This window comes from Lotus japonicus, chromosome 4 (genome assembly GCF_012489685.1).
Source record: "Lotus japonicus ecotype B-129 chromosome 4, LjGifu_v1.2".
Lineage (NCBI taxonomy): Eukaryota > Viridiplantae > Streptophyta > Magnoliopsida > Fabales > Fabaceae > Lotus > Lotus japonicus.
The window spans coordinates 23,659,662-23,678,522 of record NC_080044.1 but is presented as its reverse complement, the minus strand read 5'-3'; positions in this window follow the sequence as shown (position 1 = coordinate 23,678,522).

The window sequence follows — 18,861 nt, the reverse complement described above, 5'->3', positions numbered from 1 at the left end:
TAGGAACATTTTTAACCTCATTTAATTGTTGAATACACAGTTATTGAATATTTAAATGCACATAATATGAATTAATAAAGCTCTATTGCAAATAACTAATGTAATGTGATATAGTTTAAAGATTCAAATCCAAACAAACATCCATAGTGAGAAACTTAAGTTGCAATATCCAAAATACAAAACACTAAATAAAATAGCACTACATGTTGCTAGCATTGTATGACCCGCTTGTTAAGTTCAAACGTGTTACAACGTGTTTCAATCTTATTTTGATCCTAACAATTTTTATAAATACCTTTCTATACTAAAATCTAATTCCAGATGTTAATGACATTTTTCAGGAAATATATATTATAAGGTCGCATGCTTCAACGAATATGCCTAAGCCTTATAAGGAAAAAGAAGTTTACACAAGAAATGATCGCATCGTCCAGTAAACACGGAAGACACTTATTCTGTATCGTTCTATGCCACGTCATACCTCAGAATTTCAGAAGAAGTCTTTGAGCGGGAAAGTCAAAATTGTTTCTCAACTATTTGCCCCATGCTTTAGTCAGAAGGAAACTAATCTGGTCACGTGCAAACTGATTTATCTTTGAAGAGAGAAATCTCGATGACCAATGAAGAGGAAAAAGGACAACACGTCAACATCACTTTTCCAAAATGTCTCTCTTCTGCAAAGTAGCCCAAAGCTATCACCACCTACTAGCTGACAAAGTACACCTTTTTGGCTAAAGGATAGTTTTGAACAGCAGCATGCATTTAATGAAGCTACCAACCGGAGATTTGAATCAATGGTTAGATGACACAACGGCTACGAACAACGGCCAGATTTTGTGTCTCAACGGCTACACAACTAGCAAGGTCATATATAAAGGACATATCTGAAGATTGAAGAAATAGAACAAGAGAAAAATTCATTGCGAGAAAAGAAAGAACTCAGAGCAGTTAATCAAAACATTCTTCAAAGCATTAAAAGCTCACAGCAGATTTCCTAAGAGTCAAATCCGATCTCATACCTCTGCTAAATCAAGAGAGAATACCAAACCTTAAAAGAGTCAAACCTCTTCCCTTACTTCTCTCTTAGATTCTGAACTCCTGTGTGTTCCAACGTCTTTTCAGAACCCAAAACACTTGAGAGTTCCAGTGCCATAAATTGTCTACACCAACTCTTTTGAGAAGAGATTTCTTGTAGAGCCAAACAATCTTGTTGATTGTAGGAGGAGTCCTGTACAATACTTGGAGAAGTCCGTGATAATACTAGGAGGAGTCCTGTACAATACTTGGAGAAGTCCGTGATAATACTAGGAGGAGTCCTGTACAATACTTGGAGAAGTCCGTGATAATACTTGGAGAAGTCCTGTCTAATACTTGTATTGGAGAAGTCCTTGATACTTGCTAGTGAAAATCTTGGTGGTGGCCAAGTACTGGACGTAGCCCAATCGTTTAGGGTGAACCGGTATAAATTCCTGTGTGCTGATCGTTCTGCTTTATTTACTTACTTCCGCTGCACTAAACAGTTTTTGAAAAGTCACCAGAACAATTTTCTTAAGAACTTATCTTCTTTTCATAAACTAAAGTTTTAACAAGTAATTTTTAAGAACACAATTCAAACCCCCCTTTCTTGTGTTACTTATTTACATATCAATTGGTATCAGAGCTTAGGCTCTAGAACTAACATCTTAACAGGTGTAGAGTAAAGATCCATGGCAGAAGATCAAGCTATCGCTACGGGCTCATCCACCAACAAGCCTCCTTTCTTTGATGGAACCGAATATCCCTACTGGAAGACGCACATGCAACTTTTCATAGAATCCTCAAGCTACAAGTTGTGGGATATCATTGAAAATGGCAACATCGTCCATAAAGATGACGCTGGTGAACCCATCAAGAAAGATCAGCTGACAGAAGCTCAACGCAAAGACTATCAACTCAATTCAAAGGCAAAACTATTTCTCTTATGTGCCTTAAGCAAAGCTCAGTTGGACAAAGTTGATGGACTCGCAACTGCCAAAGAAGTATGGGAAGCTCTAGGGCTTGCCTATGAAGGTACAACAAATGTACGTCAAGCCAAAGTAAGTTTACTAGTGGCTGAATATGAAACCTTCAAAATGAAGGAAAATGAAACCATTGATGAAATGTTCGCAAGATTTCAAACCATTATCAATGGTCTTCGAAATCTCGATCGCACATACGCACACATTGATCAAATCACAAAAATACTGAGGTGCCTTCCTAAAAGATGGAGACCCAAAGTTACTGCTATCCAAGAAGCAAGAGATCTTAGCACACTAAAACTTGAAGATCTTCTGGGATCTCTGAAGGTTCATGAGATTGAACTTTCTCAAGATGAAAGTCTAAAGAAGCAGAAAAGCATCGCCTTCAAAGCTAACATCTCCAAAAACAGTCAGACGACAGAAATGTCTGATGAAGAAGATTCCTCAGAAGAACTGTCCGATGATGAGCAAGCACTGTTCAACAGGAAGTTCAAAAAGATGTGGATCAAACAACAAAGAGGAAAAGGCCTGAAGAAGGACAACAAAAGAGAATCAAGTCAGAAAAAGAAATCCTTTCCACACAAAGGTGAAAGCACCTCAACTGCAGACAAAAGCAACATTACATGTTTCGAATGCAAAAAGCCAGGTCACATCAAACCAGACTGTCCTAGACTAGCTAAAAAGCCTGTCAGGAAACCATTCTACAAGAAGAAGAAAGCTCTAGTAACTGGCTGGGATGATTCTGAAAACAACTCTGAAGATGACGAGGAAGAAGAAGATGAAGAATCTCTATTCGCTCTCATGGCTTCAGTAGATGGATCAGATGACGATGAAGATGATGAGGTAAGATCTGAAAATCTTGAAGAAGAGTTTAATGAACTGCTTGAACATTCTTACACTTTATCTGAAAAATACAAGAACCTGAAGAAACAGTTTTCCAAGTTGCAAAAAGAACATGAGAAAGTTTTAAAAGAAAAAGATTCCATTATTCTTGAAAATGAGTTTTTAAAGAAACAAGACTCCACAATGGAAGTATCTGCTTTAAAGAAAAGAATCAAAGTTTTGATTGATGATTTATCTACTTTCACAATAGGGCATGACAACTTAGTTAAACTATGTGGAAACAGTAGAGACTTATATGATAAAAGTGGTCTGGGTTTTGACAGCAGTGAACTGTCTAATGAAACTATGTCTGATATATCGTTTACTTCTTCTATTGATAGTGAATCTAAATTTGTTGTGAACTGTTCAATAGAAAGGGAAGGAAAGAAAATCTTCTATGAGAAGAAGATTCCTCCCAAGCGTGCAACTAACCCTATAGGACCCAAGAAAATCTGGGTACCTAAGAAATCAATAATTCCTGTTGCAGATTTACTTAACAGAACGAAGGAAACGCCAACAATGGTACCTGGACAGTGGATGCTCGCGTCATATGACGGGAGAAAAGTCTATGTTCCCCAAGATTCGAGTTAGATCTGATGGTGGATGTGTAACCTTTGGTGGAAATCAAAAAGGATTCATTGTTGGAGAAGGTACTGTTGGTAAGGAACCTCTTCCAGTAATTAATAATGTCTTATTAGTTGAAGGGTTAAAACATAATCTACTTAGCATAAGTCAATTATGTGATAGTGGGTTCACTGTTTCTTTTAATAAAGTGAAGTGTAGTGTTACTGATTCCGATGACAAAATCATCTTTGAAGCTCAGAGACAAGGGAATCTATATAAGACGAACTTGGAAAACCTAGCAAATCAAAATGTAACTTGTCTAGTATCATCAGAGGATAATACATGGCTTTGGCATAGGAAGCTAGGGCATGAAGGTGTGAAAAACGACTAGAAAGGGGGGGTTTGAATAACGTTTTCAGTACAAAACTACCACCTTAAAGATTTTAACAAATCTTTTCGAGAACTAAGTGCAAAAGATAGAGAGAAGAGAAAAGCACACAAGTATTTTATCCTGGTTCACTTGATAAATCCCTCAAGCTAATCCAGTCCACCCGTTAAGGTGATTTCTTCCTTCTTAGAATGAAGGCAATCCACTAATCAGATAATTGTTACAACTGCACTTGAAACCTACAAGTGACTAACAATACACTGACTTAGCTATCACTAAGATTCACTCTCTTAGTCTTCTCTAGGATCCGATCAACCTTGATCTCCTAAAGGAATCACCACTAAGATTCACTCTCTTAGTCTTCTTAAGGATACTGACCTACCCGGTCCCTTAAGGAAAATCAAACAACTGTTTGAGGTTGGTGTTTACAAAGGTTTGCTTCTAAATAAGCTGAGTGTAAACCAAATAAGAATAGATGAAGAAAGTAGAGGCTTGAATCTTCTCTTGTATTGCAGCTCTTTGTTTTCTCTCGCTCTTCTCGCTCTCTTAGTCTTTCTTCTTTTCTTCAGCCTTTTATAGTCCAAGGTGCAAAGGATATTTCTGTTGAGAGAATATGACCGTTGGAGGGCATTTCTGGAACTTCCAGAACCTGCTGTGGCTGAACCTTGGTAGGTAGGCATTTCAGAATAGTACACTGCTCTTGTACTTCTCGATAGAGACCTTTGCCTTTAACCATTGACCTCTGATCAGAGTTATGCTTCGTGTTGGAACTTGTGAAGCTTGGTGATCAGAGTCAGAGGGATGCTTGGATCCTCTGACCTTCGTAACTTCTGCTTCTGGACCTTCAGAGCTTCTGAACCTTCAGAGCCTCTGGTCCCTCAGAGCTTCTGGTCTTCAGATCTTCTGATCCTCAGATCTTCTGATCCTCTGATCTTCTGATCCTCTGATCTTCAGATCCTCTGATCCTCAGATCCTCTGATCTTCAGATCCTCTGATCTTCTGAACTTCTGACGAATATATCTTCTGGTGTCAGAATCAGAACCTGTTTGTCAAAACACTCAAGACAAACATTAGAGTATCATAGTTGTTCATCCACAAATAAATACTTGTTATCATCAAAACATAGAGTTGTACCACATGACCAAATCTTGATCTAACAATCTCCCCCTTTTTGATGATGACAAAACCATGTATTTTGATGAACAACTCTAAACAAATAAACTGAATACACTCAGAGTATAAGGTATCAGAGTTAAAACTTATCCTGATGTGTATAGTTTATCTTGCTCCTTCTGAATCCAAGACTCGTGCTTGATTCTGAGCTAAGCTCCCCCTGAATCTAATACTTAATATCAACGTTAGTAATATCTAGATTCTGAGCTTAATAAAATAGGAGTTGTCAAGATACTATAAGTTCTCCCCCTTTTTGTCATAAGCAAAAAGAATGAAGGTGGAGAGAAAAAAAAAATAAAAAAAAAAATAAGAGCATAAGACGAAATACTCCCCCTCAGAAGGAATACCAAGGGATACTTGGCTTCTGATTAGCATATCTTCTGATGAGAGCAGAAGTGTGGTTCTGGTGACATCTCCGTTCTGGACAAAATTTCATCTTTAGATACTTCAGAATGAGAAGCTAGGAGCCTACTCTTCTTCTGATGACGCAAGTCAGAAGTTGTAGTAGCATCTTCTGATGTTGTTGCTTCTGGTTCGTCAAGTTCTGAGTCTTTGTTACTTTCTGAACCGGTCATGCTCATCTCTACAAGCTTTTTCAGCTAGCTTTGACTTGTCAGAGTCAAGCTTATCATTAATTCTAACATGAATAGCGTTCAGAATATCAACAGAGGGGTTCATATCAAAAACCAATGATTCCTTGACCAAATCTTGCTCTACTGATGCCTCCAAGATCAACTTCACCTTCAGGTTCAAGTTTTGGATCTTGGGACATATGCCTTTCTCCCGTCATGTGTTGCTTGCATCCACTGTCCAGGTTCCACGGTTGGAGTTTCGATGGACCTATTGAAGATATCTGCAACATATATAATCTTATCCCTAGGTACCCACTTTCTGGGTCCTTTCTTGTTAGTTAGCCCAGAAGTTCTGACAACTTTGGGTCTTTCAACAGGATAATATAAAGGAATTTTAGCATGATATTTTGACATAGAGAAAGTTCCTTTTATAAGAGGAGGTTTAGCAGCTTCAGCAGGTACAGGGTCAGGCAATATGGTACTAGAGGGAACAAAGCATTCATACAAAGATTTAGCTTTAGGCACAGAGGGCTCATTTCTAATTGGTTTAGAATAGCCAATGCCATGCATTCCATTTCTGCTTACGCCATAGATCATAGAAGCCATTAAGCTTCTATCTACGCTTTTAGCTAGGAATCTTTGAAAAGATTTTTCATACTTAGATTCATGCTTACTATCAGAGGCATCGCAGGCAATAACTTCTTCTAACTTAGCAATTTGATTCTTAAGCACAGAGTTAGAATTAACTAAAGCATGGTTATCATTTTTCAAATCAGATATGATTTTCTCATGTTCAGAAGAAGTTTCAGAGGCAGCAGAGAAATTCTTTTTCAACCTTTTATGCTTAGTCAAGAGAGAGCTATATTTATCCATAATTTCAGACAAAGCATCTTTAAGTTCAGAAGTTGAGAAAGAATCAAATACCTCATTTTCATCGTCAGAGTCTGGATCTCCTTCTGATTCTGAGTCAGAGTCAACAGCTTCCTTTGACTCTGCTCCTTTGTCTTTGACAATAGCCACGAGTCCTTGGACTTTACCATCAGAGTCAACATCCTCTGATTCTGATTCATCAAAAGTCACCATCAGACTTTTCTTTGGTTTGAAATGCTTCTTTGACTTTTCGTCCTTTGATGAACCTTTGTATTTGCTCTGCCTGTGCTTCCAGATGCAGTTGAGCTTTCTGGATATAAGAGTCAGCTCATCTTCATCAGAATCTTCAGAGGCTTCTTCAGATTCTTCTGTTCCAGCTTGGAGAGTCTTAGCCTTTTCAGATTTGGATTTCAAGGCAATAGACTTCTTCTTGTGATCTTGATGTTCAGCACGCTTTAATTCATGACACTTCAGTATGCTTATGAGTTCTTCCAAACTCATCTGCTCAACATCTCTAGTTAGCTCCAAGGAAGTTATCAAAGGCATCCAGCTTTCAGGAAGACCTCTAAGGATCCTCATGACATGATCCGCAGTGGTGTAGCTGTTGCTGAGGGGTCTTATTCCAGCTACGAGCAACTGAAATCTGGAAAACATATCCTCAATGGATTCGTCAGGTTCCATTTGGAAGGATTCATACTGCTTGATTAGAGACAACGCTTTTGTCTCTTTCACTTTCTTGTTTCCTTCATGAGACATCTGCAAGGATTCAAAGATGCCCTTGGCGGAATCACGATCAGTAATTTTCTCATATTCTTCATATGAAATGGCACTTTGCAGAATAGATCTTGATCTGTGATGATCTCTGAATTCCTTCTTTTGATCTTCACTCATCTTCTTCCTTGGGATCTTTACACCATGTTCATCGACAGGAGGGGTGTAGCCATAAACAACAAAATCCCAAAGATCAGGATCAAAGCCAAGAAAGAAGCTTTTGATTCTATCTTTCCAAAAATCAAATCTCTGACCATCAAAGATAGGTGGTCTTGCACTGTATTGATATTTGCTTGTAGTAGTGGTGGAATCCATGAGTTTTTCACACTGGCCCGGATCTACTGAACACTGTTAAGTGTGGTAATCAGAACTTGCGCTCTGATACCAATTGAAGGTGTGAAAAACGACTAGAAGGGGGGGGTTGAATAGCGTTTTCAATATAAAAACTTTCCCCTTAAGATTTAAAGTAAATCTTTTCAGTTTCTCTAAGATAGATGGTGCAGCGGATAAAGATAGAGAGAAGAGAAAAGCACACAAGTATTTTATCCTGGTTCACTTGATAAATCCCTCAAGCTAATCCAGTCCACCCGTTAAGGTGATTTCTTCCTTCTTAGAATGAAGGCAATCCACTAATCAGATAATTGTTACAACTGCACTTGAAACCTACAAGTGACTAACAATACACTGACTTAGCTATCACTAAGATTCACTCTCTTAGTCTTCTCTAGGATCCGATCAACCTTGATCTCCTAAAGGAATCACCACTAAGATTCACTCTCTTAGTCTTCTTAAGGATACTGACCTACCCGGTCCCTTAAGGAAAATCAAACAACTGTTTGAGGTTGGTGTTTACAAAGGTTTGCTTCTAAATAAGCTGAGTGTAAACCAAATAAGAATAGATGAAGAAAGTAGAGGCTTGAATCTTCTCTTGTATTGCAGCTCTTTGTTTTCTCTCGCTCTTCTCGCTCTCTTAGTCTTTCTTCTTTTCTTCAGCCTTTTATAGTCCAAGGTGCAAAGGATATTTCTGTTGAGAGAATATGACCGTTGGAGGGCATTTCTGGAACTTCCAGAACCTGCTGTGGCTGAACCTTGGTAGGTAGGCATTTCAGAATAGTACACTGCTCTTGTACTTCTCGATAGAGACCTTTGCCTTTAACCATTGACCTCTGATCAGAGTTATGCTTCGTGTTGGAACTTGTGAAGCTTGGTGATCAGAGTCAGAGGGATGCTTGGATCCTCTGACCTTCGTAACTTCTGCTTCTGGACCTTCAGAGCTTCTGAACCTTCAGAGCCTCTGGTCCCTCAGAGCTTCTGGTCTTCAGATCTTCTGATCCTCTGATCTTCAGATCCTCTGATCCTCAGATCCTCTGATCTTCAGATCCTCTGATCTTCTGAACTTCTGACGAATATATCTTCTGGTGTCAGAATCAGAACCTGTTTGTCAAAACACTCAAGACAAACATTAGAGTATCATAGTTGTTCATCCACAAATAAATACTTGTTATCATCAAAACATAGAGTTGTACCACATGACCAAATCTTGATCTAACAGGGCATGCATCCTTAAGGACCATTACTAAAATCATAAGTAATGACTTAGTACGTGGTTTGCCAAAACTATCTATTAAATCTGATGCTACATGTTCTGCATGTACTCAAAGCAAACAGCATCGTACCTCCTGTCGTGCTAAAAACTTTGTCAGTACTAGCAAACCTCTGGACCTCTTACATATGGATTTGTTTGGTCCCACTAGGATAGCTAGTGTTTCTGGAAAAAGATTTTGTTTTGTCATTATCGATGACTACACAAGATTCTGTTGGGTCTACTTCCTAAGAAGCAAGGATGAAACATTCCAAGCATTCAAGATCTTCAGCAAAAGAGTTCAAAATGAAAAGGGCTACTGCATCACAGCCATTCGCAGTGACAGAGGAGGAGAGTTTGTGAATGAAGATTTTGAAAAATTCTGTGCACAAGAAGGTATCAGCCATCAGTTCTCAGCTCCAAGGACACCACAGCAAAACGGTGTAGCTGAACGAAAGAACAGATCACTTCAAGATATGGCAAGGACAATGCTCAGTGAAACTTCCCTACCAAAGTATTTCTGGGCTGAAGCTATTGAAACTGCATGCTACATTCAGAATAGAATATCTATGCGACCCATGTTGAAAAAGACTCCATATGAACTATGGAAAGATAGAAAGCCAACTGTATCGTACTTTCATCCATTTGGATGCAAGTGTTACATTCTCAACACCAAGGACAACATCGGAAAATTTGACAATAAGTCTGATCAAGGAATTCTCCTTGGATATTCTTCTCACTCCAAAGCCTATAGAGTTTACAACTCAAGAACAAAAGTTGTTGAAGAATCTATCAATGTCAAGTTCGATGATAGTTCAATCAAGGCCGTTGATCGTTTAGAAAGAGATTTTCTCAATCTAGACCTATCAGATCATGATGAAGCAGATGACGACACAACAAGAGCTCAACCATCAGAATCAGTTCATGAAGATCAATCTCCGTCACCTCTTGGTACTATTCCTGAACAGTCTGACCAAGTCATGACTTCAAGCGGAATCTCACTTCCAAAGGAGTGGAAGTACAGAAGTGATCATCCACCAGAGCAAATCATTGGAAGTGTATCAGAAAGAGTAAAGACCAGATCAGCATTCAGAGAAGAATCAAACAGCGCATTCATCTCAGAGATTGAACCAAAGAACGTTGAAGAGGCTCTACAAGATGAAGGATGGATTCTGGCTATGCAAGAAGAACTAAATCAATTTGAAAGAAGTCAAGTATGGACCCCAGTTCCAAGACCAACTGGAAAATCTATCATTGGTACTAAATGGGTCTTCAGAAACAAGATGGATGAAAATGGGAAAGTCACTAGAAACAAAGCGAGACTAGTAGCACAAGGTTACAACCAACAAGAAGGAATTGACTACACTGAAACGTTCGCACCAGTTGCAAGAATTGAAGCAATAAGGATACTCCTAGCTTTTGCATGTCAACATTCCATCAAGCTATATCAAATGGATGTCAAAAGCGCCTTTCTGAACGGAGTAATTGAAGAGGAAGTCTATGTGAAGCAACCTCCAGGCTTTGAAGAACCATCCACTCCAGACTACGTGTACAGGTTGAAGAAAGCTCTGTACGGTTTAAAACAAGCCCCAAGGGCTTGGTATGATCGTCTAAGCAACTTTCTCATGAAGAATGGTTTTTCAAGAGGAAAGATTGACAACACCCTCTTCAGGAAGCAATTGAAGGACGACTACATCCTTGTACAATTGTATGTTGATGATATCATCTTCGGTGCAACTAGCGATAAACTGTGTAAAGAATTTTCCACTCTCATGCAAAGTGAATTTGAAATGAGTATGATGGGAGAACTGAAATTCTTTCTGGGACTTCAAATCAAGCAAGAGAAAGACAAGATCTTCATACATCAGTCCAAGTACATAAAGGATATGCTCAAGAAATACAACATGCACAAGTCAAATGAGATGAGTACTCCTATGTATCCCAACACTGTTCTGGACAAAAGTGATGAAAGCTCACCAGTTGACCCAACATCGTACAGAGGGATGATTGGTTCACTTCTTTATTTAACGTCCAGCAGACCAGACATAATGTTCAGTGTTTGTCTATGTGCAAGGTTTCAGGTAAACCCACAGCAATCTCATCTTAGTGCTGTTAAGCGAATCTTTAGATATTTAATTGGTACTGCTAATCTTGGTCTATTATATGAGAAAGGTGAAGATTTCAGGTTGAAAGGATTTTGTGATGCGGATTATGCTGGTGATCGAGTTGAACGGAAAAGCACTAGTTGAGGATGTCACTTTCTGGGAAACTGTTTAGTATCCTGGACAAGTAAACGTCAAAGCACTATTTCCTTATCCACTGCTGAAGCTGAATATGTGGCAGCAAGTTCTTGTTGTACACAACTCCTATGGATAAAGCATCAACTTGAGGATTACAACATTCATGAAAACAAGATACCTCTTTTATGTGATAACACAAGTGCCATCAATATTGCCAAGAATCCAGTTCAGCATTCAAGAACAAAGCACATTGAGATCAAACATCATTTCATTAGAGACCTTGTGGCAAAGGGAAACATTGATATATCTCATATACACACAGAAGATCAACTTGCTGACATACTCACGAAACCTCTTTTAGAAGGCAGATTCTCAGATCTAAGAACAAGGATAAATATGCTCTCTGCTCAATAAAAGGTATGGAAACAAAGGTTTCTATTTTGCAGGTTTCGTTCTTCGAAGAACATCCGCACTGTTCTGTCTCCTCACTGTTCAACCAGTAGATCAAATCGTTCAACAACTCTCTGTTCAATGAAGTTGCTCTCAGGAAATCTATATCGTTTGGTTAACAGCTGGCAAAGACATTGTTTAGTTCAATGCATCATTACTCTTGCACGTGCTACAACAGTGAACTTTGAAAGGTCCCATCACATTAAATGCGAAGCAGTTATCTCTCTTACTTTTAACGCGCGTGGTCTCAACTGCTCAATTGTTTAATAGTTTCTCACTCATGAAAAGAAAACCGCCATCTGCACACCATCCAAAACTGCCATTCCTTATTCCAAATCAAATATATCCAAAAGATTTCCTTCTTTCTCTTTCACCTCACTTCATTTGACACTTACTCTCTCTCTCTCTCTTCCAAGTAAAGAAACCCTAAGCCTTCTCTGAAACTTCCTCTCATTCCCAAATGGCCGGAGTTCTTGCTACCTCTTCCAAAGCCCCTTCCGAATCTAAGGCCCAATCCAAGAAAGGTGGTAAAACACCTTACTCTGCTGAAGAAATGGAGATCATCCAGAGGAGATCAGAGAGGATCAACCGCCAACGCTCTGTTCAACTCAAGGAGGTTGGAGCCGTGAAAACTGAGAAACTGGGTGACAACTCTCTTGTGTCCCCAAGGTACTTTGATCTGAAGGTGTTTGCCTTCGTGAAGATGGCTGGGCTTGCAGACTTACTTCATCAGGACTGGGAGACGGTGTACACCATGGCTCAGCGAGAAGTGTATGTGCCTTTGGTAAAGGAATTTTATGACTGTGCTGTTGTGATAAATCACAGACAAGTCATTAAGTCCAAAGTAAATGACAAGATCATCTTAGTGACTCTCAACGACATGGCTGAAGCACTGAATGTGAAGTTGGAAGTTGGTGAAAAATATTCCCCAAATTGGTTTGCGAAAGTTGATGACTGGAAGTGCATTTGGAAGAACCAAGAGGAACCACTGACTGTGGAAGTGGGCAATCTCATTGATGATGTCAAGTTCAACAATGCTGTGATTAGCAAGGTTGTCTTGCCAAAGGATGGTGCAAGAAATTATGTAAATGCGCACGCAAGGTACGCATTGTACAAGATCTTGAAAAGAGTGAAAATTAACCCTGCACACTTGATGTGGAACTACTTGATAAACTATCTGGAGAAAAGCCAAGGATACCTTCCTTTTGGCTCGCTGCTGACTGTCATTTTCGAAAAGAAAGGTGTTATCAAAGAGTTTCTGGAATCAAAGGATCGCTTGAATGAAGATGTGATCTTTCCTTCACCGATCAGACTGGGAGATGTGAGCAAAATGCACATTCCCTTTGATGCCTCTGAAGTTCCTGAAGAATACTTGCCCAGAACAAGGAAAAACACCAAAGGAAAAGAAAAGGTATCTGCTGAACAGACTGTCCAGACAAGGAAGAAAAATCTGACAGAACTGTCCGATGTGTCAAAGAAGGAACCGTCCAAGAGAACTGTTCCTGCATCTCTCCGCATCGCACCGTTCCCTGAGGACGAGGTAGAACAGTCTGTTAGAATCAAGATTGTGAAGAGTGGTGAACCATTGCAGTCTCAATCCAACCCCATCGCTTCAAGAACCAGATCAGGAAAAGGTTCTCCGCCTGTCAAGAAGGCTGAACCCAAAAAGCTAAAGAGATTGAGGAAGCAATTAGAAGAATCTCAAGTTACTGTTGAACCACAACCTGCATATCAGAAAAGGAAGATTCTCTCTGCTGAACCTGAGGAGCCCTTCTTTGATGAGGACATTTCTCTTCACACAAGGTTAGCAAACTCTCTCTTACCTTATCAAGAATTTCCTTCTGAAATGTCCAACAAAGAATTTCTGGATTCACTGTATGTTGACAATACTCAAACACCACACTCCTCTCCAACACATTCACAACACCACACTGAACCATTGCCAAAACTCCCACCAAACACAAACCTCAATGAACCCTTGACTGAAACAACAAATGAACCCCTCACATCTCAACCAAACCCTACCATGAACACTGCTTTCATCTCTGACCAAACTGTCTTTGCACAAGAGAATGCCTCTGCATTCCAACTTGTTCAATCTTTGCCTAAGTCATTGATTGCTGATGAGCATATGACTTCTACTCCCAAACCGTTCACGGAAGCAAGCACTAAGAAGGCAAGCAGATCCGGTACTGTTCTCTATTTTTCTCAAGCAAGAAAGAGGCGCCTTCAGACGCAAGTGTCCTCTGCTATCCAACGCAGACGCACCTTGAGGACTACCAAGGGATCGTTCAAAAGCTACCTGAACCTTCTGGCAAGAAAGATTGACAAGTCTTCAAGCAATCAGCTCACCGCCACATGGAAACGACAAGAGGATGACAACTACTTGTTCCAACTTCACGCTTGCAAAGTTCCTGATCCAGAGTTCTGGAAATTGAGTGTCCCTGAGGGATATGTTGGTACTCTGCCATATTCTCTCATGAATCGGACCTCCGCGCTCTCACTGAAATTTGGAACTTGGGTGTTTGTACTCCTACCCACTCACATTCCTGAAGTTGTTTCTCATCCTACGAAAGCCAACGCTGACAAAGGAAAGGAGAAGATGCTTGAAGAGGCAGATGATACAGAGTCACAACTGAACAGTTCTGCTGATGAAGATGAATCTGAGGGACTTCAAGCTGATTTCAAGACTGAAGGTGGAAGCTCAAGTGCTCAAGTCTTGGCGACTCAATTTGTCACCAGAGAAGACTTTGAAGACCACCGTGACCACATCAACCAGCAGTTCATGACTCTTGCTCAGAAAATCGATCAGCTGCTGACACGCTTTGGCTAATGGCCAACTCTCTATCCTGAACAATTCGCTTTTACTTTTATGTTTTCAGACAATTGTTCACTGATTATGCATATCTTTATCGTTCCATCATGCTTATCGTTTTATAACTAACGTTTGCCATGTTTACTATGCATATTATACCTTTCTACTATATTCTTTTCCCTTTCTTTTTAATAATGCCAAAGGGGGAGAAAATAGGAATTAGAAAAGTTTAAGATCAAGTTAACACCAAAGTTTTATACAACTCAGGGGGAGTAATATGATTTGAATAAGTTTTTTTTAACTTTTATATTACCCAATTTAGGGGGAGCATAAATTCTTTTTACTCTTGATCATTATCCTTTTCAATAAAAATTGTCATTATCAAAAAGGGGGAGATTGTTAAGTTCAAACGTGTTACAACGTGTTTCAATCTTATTTTGATCCTAACAATTTTTATAAATACCTTTCTATACTAAAATCTAATTCCAGATGTTAATGACATTTTTCAGGAAATATATATTATAAGGTCGCATGCTTCAACGAATATGCCTAAGCCTTATAAGGAAAAAGAAGTTTACACAAGAAATGATCGCATCGTCCAGTAAACACGGAAGACACTTATTCTGTATCGTTCTATGCCACGTCATACCTCAGAATTTCAGAAGAAGTCTTTGAGCGGGAAAGTCAAAATTGTTTCTCAACTATTTGCCCCATGCTTTAGTCAGAAGGAAACTAATCTGGTCACGTGCAAACTGATTTATCTTTGAAGAGAGAAATCTCGATGACCAATGAAGAGGAAAAAGGACAACACGTCAACATCACTTTTCCAAAATGTCTCTCTTCTGCAAAGTAGCCCAAAGCTATCACCACCTACTAGCTGACAAAGTACACCTTTTTGGCTAAAGGATAGTTTTGAACAGCAGCATGCATTTAATGAAGCTACCAACCGGAGATTTGAATCAATGGTTAGATGACACTCACAACGGCTACGAACAACGGCCAGATTTTGTGTCTCAACGGCTACACAACTAGCAAGGTCATATATAAAGGACATATCTGAAGATTGAAGAAATAGAACAAGAGAAAAATTCATTGCGAGAAAAGAAAGAACTCAGAGCAGTTAATCAAAACATTCTTCAAAGCATTAAAAGCTCACAGCAGATTTCCTAAGAGTCAAATCCGATCTCATACCTCTGCTAAATCAAGAGAGAATACCAAACCTTAAAAGAGTCAAACCTCTTCCCTTACTTCTCTCTTAGATTCTGAACTCCTGTGTGTTCCAACGTCTTTTCAGAACCCAAAACACTTGAGAGTTCCAGTGCCATAAATTGTCTACACCAACTCTTTTGAGAAGAGATTTCTTGTAGAGCCAAATAATCTTGTTGATTGTAGGAGGAGTCCTGTACAATACTTGGAGAAGTCCGTGATAATACTAGGAGGAGTCCTGTACAATACTTGGAGAAGTCCGTGATAATACTAGGAGGAGTCCTGTACAATACTTGGAGAAGTCCGTGATAATACTAGGAGGAGTCCTGTACAATACTTGGAGAAGTCCGTGATAATACTAGGAGGAGTCCTGTACAATACTTGGAGAAGTCCGTGATAATACTTGGAGAAGTCCTGTCTAATACTTGTATTGGAGAAGTCCTTGATACTTGCTAGTGAAAATCTTGGTGGTGGCCAAGTACTGGACGTAGCCCAATCGTTTAGGGTGAACCAGTATAAATTCCTGTGTGCTGATCGTTCTGCTTTATTTACTTACTTCCGCTGCACTAAACAGTTTTTGAAAAGTCACCAGAACAATTTTCTTAAGAACTTATCTTCTTTTCATAAACTAAAGTTTTAACAAGTAATTTTTAAGAACACAATTCAAACCCCCCCTTTCTTGTGTTACTTATTTACATATCACCGCTTTCATCCGAATGTATGTCGGATGTACTTCCAGTATCATTTACCTGAAATAATAAATTCAAATATTTAGTAGATGATAAAAATACTTATAAGAAGAGTGATAAAAAGAAATACACTAATTAGCATTACATATAAGACAACAAGACACTCTAACAAGTTTTACAAAAGTTCATGCTTAACTGCTTATACTTAACCTGCATAAATATGTTGTGTTCCTAGGCATATGAGGCTGTGTGAGCATACATCTCATTTTCAATTTTGCTGCTAATTCACAAGAACAACAAGCTTACATAAACCAGCTTCAGTTTCTTAACCTTTGATATTGGTCCTTCTGAAATATGTCACAGTCCTTTCTAAGGTTTTCCAGATCCTCAGGCAACAAAGACTTGATTGTTCCACTCATTAGATAAAGTCTTAATACACAGTTACCATTGGTCCTCTACAATATCTAAATCATAACATGCTTAATCTGTCTCTACATGATTTGATTGATCTTTTGGGTTAATTTAAATTCAGCAAAATAAAATGATGGAACCAATCACTGACAGTTACCATTCAGACACAAACCAACAACAAAAAATCAGTTATTGATTTCTATTCTAACTAATGAAAAACTCCTTAAATGTACTTACTTATAGCACAATGTTTCTAGTTTCTACAATTGATTATGAAGAAAGATAAGCTGATTAAACATGCAGATTAATGTTAATTTTGAGAAAAAAGAAGCATTTAAATGCCAAAAGTCACTCACTATCCTGAACAACCGCAAATTAGTGGTTGTTTGGAAATTCAGAATTGGCTCTGGACTGGACCCCACCCTGTTGTGTCAAAACAGAAGTAGAGAAAAAGATAAGGCGTCACGAGAGAGAGAGAGAGAGAGAGAGAGAGAGAGAGAGGGAGGGAGGGAGAAAGGGATAGGACATTAGATGAAAAGAAGTTAGTTTCATGCACAAAAGGGAATTTTGACAGACTTCTGATATGTATTACTAGTTGTAATTTTGACAGACTTCTCAGTGCAAATCCATTCAAACAAGCATGCCAAACTAAAATCATAAATAAAGCTTAAGAATTTAAAATCACATACATGTGATTCAGGAGCAAAGAATTGAGCCATTTCTTCAGGGATCTTAAAATAGCTGATATAAAATGTGGGATTTATATTGTATGAAGAAAGTGAAACTTCTCATACAAAAACTGTCATTTTGATTCATCCAAGATATACATTGTTGTTAAACAGCATAAAAAGGAGATAATCAAACAGCATGTTACATTCTCACAGTGTAAAATGGGGAAACCAAAAGCTACAAACATATAGGACACTAAGATGAACAGTAAGGGAGACAAGACAAACATAGGAGCAGGACTTTTCTTTAAACACACAGACTTGAATGCGATGCATTTCTGTTAAAATAATAGGAGTGACTCAGATCCTTGGGTGAAATTAATTTCTATGAGCTCTCCTCTAAAGTCTTGGAAGAATCCTTATGACTGCTGGAAATTAATGTAGAATGAAAGAGACATGAAATATAACTTTTTTCATTTGGGGGTATTTGTGTTGGGGGTTGGGAGGATCAACAAGTTTAAGATGCCTTGGAGCCAACAAGGCAGGAGAAGATAGCTAGAAGATTCAATATCATTTGTTTTCTCTTTGACTTTTGTTGCATTATATTCTCTTATTCCCCTTGCTATCTGATCTTGCATATCTCAATATGTATTTTCATTCATGATATGCTTTTAATGATATGTAATAGTGAAGCGAACAGCACAATTAAAGGACAAGTTACTCAAACAAAATCATGATATGTTGGATTATAAAAAGCAAGAAAATATAAAAAGCACCAATGATTCAAAGCACAGGAAGATAAAGAAACAGCCATCAGCAATGCTGTCAAACAAACAATGACCAATATATAAAACTCTGCACATCAGCACATTCAAAGCACATTCAACAAAACAACAAAATTCACTCTCAGCAACCACAATGTAACATTAATTTATGCTTTTACACTTAAGATCAATGATTCAAATCACTTGTTCAACGCCAAATCTGAATTTTATCTAAGAAGCTATCCAAAGATACAACTCTGCACATCATCATATTCAAAACACATTCAACACAACAACAAAAATTCACTCTCAGCAATAGCATCCACCATATAACATTCGAATTGCAGTCACGGTCAAGTCACAAACTGAGATAGTAAACATTCATGAAAAAATATTACCAATGTGGCCATAATTATGATCACTAAGACCTCAAAATTCTCTACCTATCCTAGAGGATCAACATGAAAAAAATAACAATAAAGAAATAAGTCAAAGCTTCTTCCTCACTTGGCCAATTAAAGGATATCCAATTGGGCAAAGGGAGAATTACTTCTAAACAAAGTATCAACAACCTTAAATTGATCAACAGTACAAAAAAATAGCTAGATAAGCACTTTCCACCCTCCTGTTCTTTTAATTGATTCTTTGACAACAAAATGAAGGCAATGGTTCTGCAACACATCGTATTAACTCCTCACATGACCCTTGTTAACCTTCTACGCCTTGACATGACAAGAAATCAGAGAAACAGATCCTGTATATCTCATAAGTATCCTTCCAAGAGCATCCCTCAACTACATATAGAATATCTGGAGTTTC